Source organism: Brachionichthys hirsutus, unplaced genomic scaffold (genome assembly GCF_040956055.1).
Source record: "Brachionichthys hirsutus isolate HB-005 unplaced genomic scaffold, CSIRO-AGI_Bhir_v1 contig_1305, whole genome shotgun sequence".
In the NCBI taxonomy this organism is placed as follows: Eukaryota; Metazoa; Chordata; class Actinopteri; order Lophiiformes; family Brachionichthyidae; genus Brachionichthys; species Brachionichthys hirsutus.
The window spans coordinates 106,549-112,991 of NW_027180434.1; positions in this window are offsets into that span (position 1 = coordinate 106,549).

The window sequence follows — 6,443 nt, forward strand, 5'->3', positions numbered from 1 at the left end:
AACTGTTCATGATTTATAAACCCGAATCACTGCAACTTGATGGCTGTTGCGTTTTGCTCTTAAGAACCAGTCTCTTGAAAAACTATTAAAACAGGGTAGTTGTTGCTCTATAACGTGAGTTTCTGCTTGGTCGTTGCTCTGTAACTTGGGATTCTACTCAGTTGTTGCTCTGTAACTTGAGTTTCTATTCCATTGTTGTTCTGGAACTTGAGTTTCTACTCGGTTGTTGCTCTGGAACTTGAGATTCTACTCGGTTGTTGCTCTGTAACGTGAGTTTCTACTCGGTTGTTGCTCTGTAATGTGAGTTTCTACTCGGTTGTTGCTCTGTAACTTGAGTTTCTACTCTGTTGTTGCTCTGTAACTTGAGTTTCTACTCCGTTGTTGCTCTGGAACTTGAGATTCTACTCGGTTGTTGCTCTGTAACTTGAGTTTCTACTCCGTTGTTGCTCTGTAACGTGAGTTTCTACTCGGTTGTTGCTCTGTAACTTGAGTTTCTACTCGGTTGTTGCTCTGTAACTTGAGTTTCTACTCGGTTGTTGCTCTGTAACTTGAGTTTCTACTCTGTTGTTGCTCTGTAACTTGAGTTTCTACTCCGTTGTTGCTCTGGAACTTGAGATTCTACTCGGTTGTTGCTCTGTAACTTGAGTTTCTACTCCGTTGTTGCTCTGTAACGTGAGTTTCTACTCGGTTGTTGCTCTGTAACTTGAGTTTCTACTCGGTTGTTGCTCTGTAACTTGAGTTTCTACTCGGCTGTTGCTCTGTAACGTGAGTTTCTACTCGGTTGTTGCTCTGTAACTTGAGTTTCTACTCGGTTGTTGCTCTGTAACTTGAGTTTCTACTCGGCTGTTGCTCTGTAACGTGAGTTTCTACTCGGTTGTTGCTCTGTAACTTGAGTTTCTACTCGGTTGTTGCTCTGTAACTTGAGTTTCTACTCCGTTGTTGCTCTGTAACGTGAGTTTCTACTCCGTTGTTGCTCTGTAACGTGAGTTGAGGTGGGCAGGAAATGGTGTGTGTTGTTTCACAGTGGTTTGTTGCAGTGTGCTTTTTCTATAGGTTTATGCTGAGTTCAGGACACCATTGATGTCTGAAGTAAAAATTGCTTTGTGCCATTCTTGGTTCAAATGTGGAGTAATGCTGACCGTATTCTCTCTGGATTCAGTGGCCATCTTTTTGAGTCGTGCTTGGATTCAATTCAATTCAATTCAATTCAATTCAGTTTTATTTCTATAGCGCCAGATCACAACAGGAAGTTGTCTCAAGGCACTTTACAGGATTAGCAGGGAAACACAGAACCCAACTTGACCCACAAGAGCAAGAACTTTGGAGGCAAGGAAAAACTTCCCTTTAACAGGCAGAAACCTTGGACAGAACCTAGGCTCATGGTGGACGGCCATCTGTCTGACCGGCTGGGTTGAGAGAGAGAGCGAGAATGGCAGATCGGAGGAGAGTCAAAAACAAGGAGATGGATAGAGAAGCGATAGCGAGACAGAGCAGGAGCAGATAAAAACAAGATGAATAAAGCTATAAATGCTAATGCTAGCGATATAAAGCTATAAATGCTAATGCTAGCGATATAAAGCTATAAATGTTAATGCTAGCGATATGGACATCAGCGTTGAGGGACACAGGTCCAGGTTCTGCAGCACCACGGACAGAAGGACCTGAAAGAGAGAGAGGGACAAACAGAGGGAGAGAGAGCACAAGACTACAGGAAGAGAGAGAGATTACTGACATATATTTATAACATGAATAACCAGATAAAGGGGGAGGAGCTCAGTGTGTCATGATGTTAAGCCACCAGTGCTGGCCTATGACAGCATATTGATTACTGATAAAGGGGGAGGAGCTCAGTGTGTCATGATGTTAAGCCACCAATGCTGCCTAATGACAGCATATTGATTATATTGATTACTGCATCGATTAGTTATAAGCTTTGTTAAAAAGTAAAGTCTTTCATCTACTCTTGAACATAGAGATGGTGTCTGTCTCACTGTTACGGATAAAGTCACAAAGTAACACAATAACAACGGGGCAGGAGACAAAATGTGAAGGTCAGTGCTTTCTTTATAGTTCTTTACGGGCCACCCACAAAGTTCATCGCGGCGGCATCAAAACCAATATTGTAACGTAGGTGCAAACCACAAAGCAGGACTTTCCGCTCTCGGCCCTCTCTCCACTACTCGCGCGCACATAACATGACATCACTAGTCTTAAAGGGACAGCGCAACAATAACACGCTGACAATAATCCCCGAGGGATTGTCACGCGATCGACCGACTTTACCTTCGCGATCGACGTAATGGGCACCCCTGATCTATTGTATCAAAGGCTGCACTGAGATCTAATAAAATAAGCACGGAGACAAGTCCATTATCAGATGCTATTAAAGGTCATTGGTGACTTTAACTAATGCTGTCTCTGTGCTATGATGAGCTCTGAAACCCGACTGGAAAACCTCAAATAACTGATTGTCTTGTAGAATTCACACAGCTGACTGGAAACTGCTTTCTCTAAAAGGCATGATGTAGGTGTTACACCGACCGATTGTCTTTAAACTGTAATGCAAAGTAAAATCTTAACCATCCGCGAAACTTTAATTTCATCTAAACTAATACTTTTTGAAAACACATTTGCAGTTCAGCACACTAGGGATGTCTTCTCTAACTTTGTGTTGTGTGTGTGTTTGCTGCAAGTTTCCTCAATATTCAGAGGTAAAAAAAAATCTGTGCTGAAATTAGCAAAGTAAATTCGGTTCAAACTCATCAATTGGATTAATTTGTGTAAAACAGATCATGAGCTGTAAAAGTAAAAGAAGTGGGAAATGCCAAAGGTACCGTATTTTCACAACCTTATGACGCACCTGGTGATTCTGCCCAGTCTCATTAACAGCTGATTTTTCGGTATTTCAAACGTACAAAGGGCGCGCGGATCAAAAGGCGCCGGCATGATAGGTGCGCAAAATAAAGCAGGAGCAAAACTGAGTTTGGTACTCGCATCTTTAATCGTCATCAATCAAACAAGCATACTAATACGCGTTTTAAAAAATAGGGCCGGAGCAAAACAGAGTTTGGTACACAGCTTTTTTTAAATCGTCATTAATCAGACCCATCAAAGTCCTCATCCTCTGTTTCTGCATTGAACAGCTGCGCTAGATCTCCGTCAGACATGCCGGGCTCCCTTTCTTCATCGTCAGTCTCTTTCCGTGCCGTGCAGCGCCTCGGAAATGATGCCGGCTTCTGTGAAGGCTCGAACAACAATGCTAGCAGACAGTTAGCCCAAGCATCTACACTCCATTCACAAACTGTGGCGCTGCGCTGCCTTCCACTCTGAGTGAAACTGTGTTCTCCTTCTGTCGTCCAGCGCTCCCACGCAGCCCGCAGTTTAACGTTGAGCGGTTGGAGTTCTTTGGTTAATCCACCGGGGATGATGATGATAAGCTAGTTTGCTAGTTAGCCCGTTAGCTAGCTTCACTCCGGTTTAGACCGTATCGGTGAGATCGGCACGCACGGAGTTGCCGATCGCAGGAGCCGAGTTGCTGCAGGTCGTCTTGTTGCTTCCTCCTCTTCCTCCATTGATTCATTAATGCTGGATTCTCTTTCCGCTGCTCTATTCCCGTGTTCTGCTGCGGGACCGACAGCCTCGAGTTGGAACTCCGCTTCCAGCACGCCATAATACTATGGTGAAGCGAATCGGTACGCATCACTCCGCGAGGCGCCTGACTGGGTCAGCCTTACAACAAAACATAGGGCGCGCGGACGATAGGACGTTTGGCACATTTTGAAGATAATTTAAGACTTTTACGTGCGTCTAATGGTTGCGAAAATACGGTAGTCTTAATTTGTGGCGCGAATGTTCTGATGACTTTATATATACATATTCCAGATGAGACCCTGTTTCAGTCGCTTCCTGCGATCATGTAACCTAGGAAGCTAACAATGACTGTGCTCTGCTGCATCTTCTTGATTGGTTCTTTACATCATCAACCTCAACACTGAAGCTACAGCCACATGACGAAGCTGCTGTGCGCTTAAGGATTGGGTTGTTTTGTCCCCCTTGCAAAAGTCATTCTTTGTGCTACGAACTAACAAGCACCGATGTCTCATCCCTGTTGCATCCCAACAGTTTGATGGATGGGGGGTTAGGGAACAGGAGGATGTGGGCATGTTGGCATGAGCAGCTTGGGGACTGGGCTTTGACCCACATGGCTGGGCCTGCTGGCGTGGCTAACATGGTGCTAGCTGCTTACCAACCCAACATGCATGTTGTTTTAACATTATATTTAATAGCTATATTAATGGCAACACATATTTACATTGTTCTATCTAACCTCTTTGTTAACTAGCTTTTGGTTGCCAGGATGTTTGATGTACAGGAAGAGGGACGTTTCAGAGCCTTTAGCAGCAGGCTCAGGTGGGATGCACCAGGTGTGGCACGGTTTGGTCTGGGGGAGGGGCATTGGGTATACACGGTCTTGAACGGATGCTTCTCGGGGGTCAGTATGGCTGTAAGCAGAGGTGGGTTGCTAGTTAGCCGCCCAGTAGCCATGGGCCTGGCTTATGTATTTTGTTCATTTGCTGAGTTTCCTTTGAATAGTTTACTTTATTAGTTTAAATATTTGCCTGGGAGCACCGTTAGTAACGTCTGCTTCCTCCATCTCTAGTCCAGTCCATTAGTAACGTCTGCTTCCTCCATCTCTAGTCCAGTCTGTTAGTAACGTCTGCTTCCTCCATCGCTCGGCCAGTCCGTTAGTAACGTCTGCTTCCTCCATCTCTAGTCCAGTCCGTTAGTAACGTCTGCTTCCTCCATCTCTAGTCCAGTCTGTTAGTAACGTCTGCTTCCTCCATCGCTCGGCCAGTCCGTTAGTAACGTCTGCTTCCTCCATCTCTAGTCCAGTCCGTCAGTGACGTCTGCTTCCTCCATCTCTAGGCAGGTCCGTTAGTAACGTCTGCTTCCTCCATCACTAGTCCAGTCCGTTAGTAACGTCTGCTTCCTCCATCTCTAGTCCAGTCCATTAGTAACGTCTGCTTCCTCCATCACTAGTCCAGTCCGTTAGTAACGTCTGCTTCCTCCATCTCTAGTCCAGTCCGTTAGTAACGTCTGCTTCCTCCATCTCTAGTCCAGTCCGTTAGTAACGTCTGCTTCCTCCATCTCTAGTCCAGTCCGTTAGTAACGTCTGCTTCCTCCATCGCTCAGCCAGTCCGTTAGTAACGTCTGCTTCCTCCATCTCTAGTCCAGTCCGTTAATAACGTCTGCTTCCTCCATCTCTAGTCCAGTCCGTTAGTAACGTCTGCTTCCTCCATCTCTAGTCCAGTCCGTTAGTAACGTCTGCTTCCTCCATCTCTAGTCCAGTCCGTCAGTGACGTCTGCTTCCTCCATCTCTAGGCAGGTCCGTTAGTAACGTCTGCTTCCTCCATCTCTAGTCCAGTCCGTTAGTAACGTCTGCTTCCTCCATCGCTCGGCCAGTCCGTTAGTAACGTCTGCTTCCTCCATCTCTAGTCCAGTCCGTTAGTAACATCTGCTTCCTCCATCTCTAGTCCAGTCCGTTAGTAACGTCTGCTTCCTCCATCTCTAGGCCAGTCCGTTAATAACGTCTGCTTCCTCCATCGCTAGTCCAGTCCTTGAGTAACGTCGGCTTCCTCCATCGTTAGTCCAGTCCGTTAGTAACGTCTGCTTCCTCCATCGCTAGTCCAGTCCGTTAGTAACGTCTGCTTCCTCCATCTCTAGTCGAGTCTGTTAGTAACGTCTGCTTCCTCCATCGCTCGGCCAGTCCGTTAGTAACGTCTGCTTCCTCCATCTCTAGTCCAGTCCGTTAGTAACGTCTGCTTCCTCCATCTCTAGTCCAGTCCGTTAGTAACGTCTGCTTCCTCCATCTCTAGTCCAGTCCGTTAGTAACGTCTGCTTCCTCCATCGCTCGGCCAGTCCGTTAGTAACGTCTGCTTCCTCCATCTCTAGTCCAGTCCGTTAGTAACGTCTGCTTCCTCCATCGCTCAGCCAGTCCGTTAATAACGTCTGCTTCCTCCATCTCTAGTCCAGTCCGTTAGTAACGTCTGCTTCCTCCATCGCTCGGCCAGTCCGTTAGTAACGTCTGCTTCCTCCATCTCTAGTCCAGTCCGTTAGTAACGTCTGCTTCCTCCATCGCTCAGCCAGTCCGTTAATAACGTCTGCTTCCTCCATCGCTCAGCCAGTCCGTTAGTAACGTCTGCTTCCTCCATCGCTCAGCCAGTCCGTTAGTAACGTCTGCTTCCTCCATCTCTAGTCCAGTCCGTTAGTAACGTCTGCTTCCTCCATCTCTAGTCCAGTCCGTTAGTAACGTCTGCTTCCTCCATCGCTCAGCCAGTCTGTTAGTAACGTCTGCTTCCTCCATCTCTAGTCCAGTCCGTGCAACACGCCTCCAGCAGGCCGGCTCACAGGCTCTGCTAACCCACATGTTTGTTCTTGTCTTT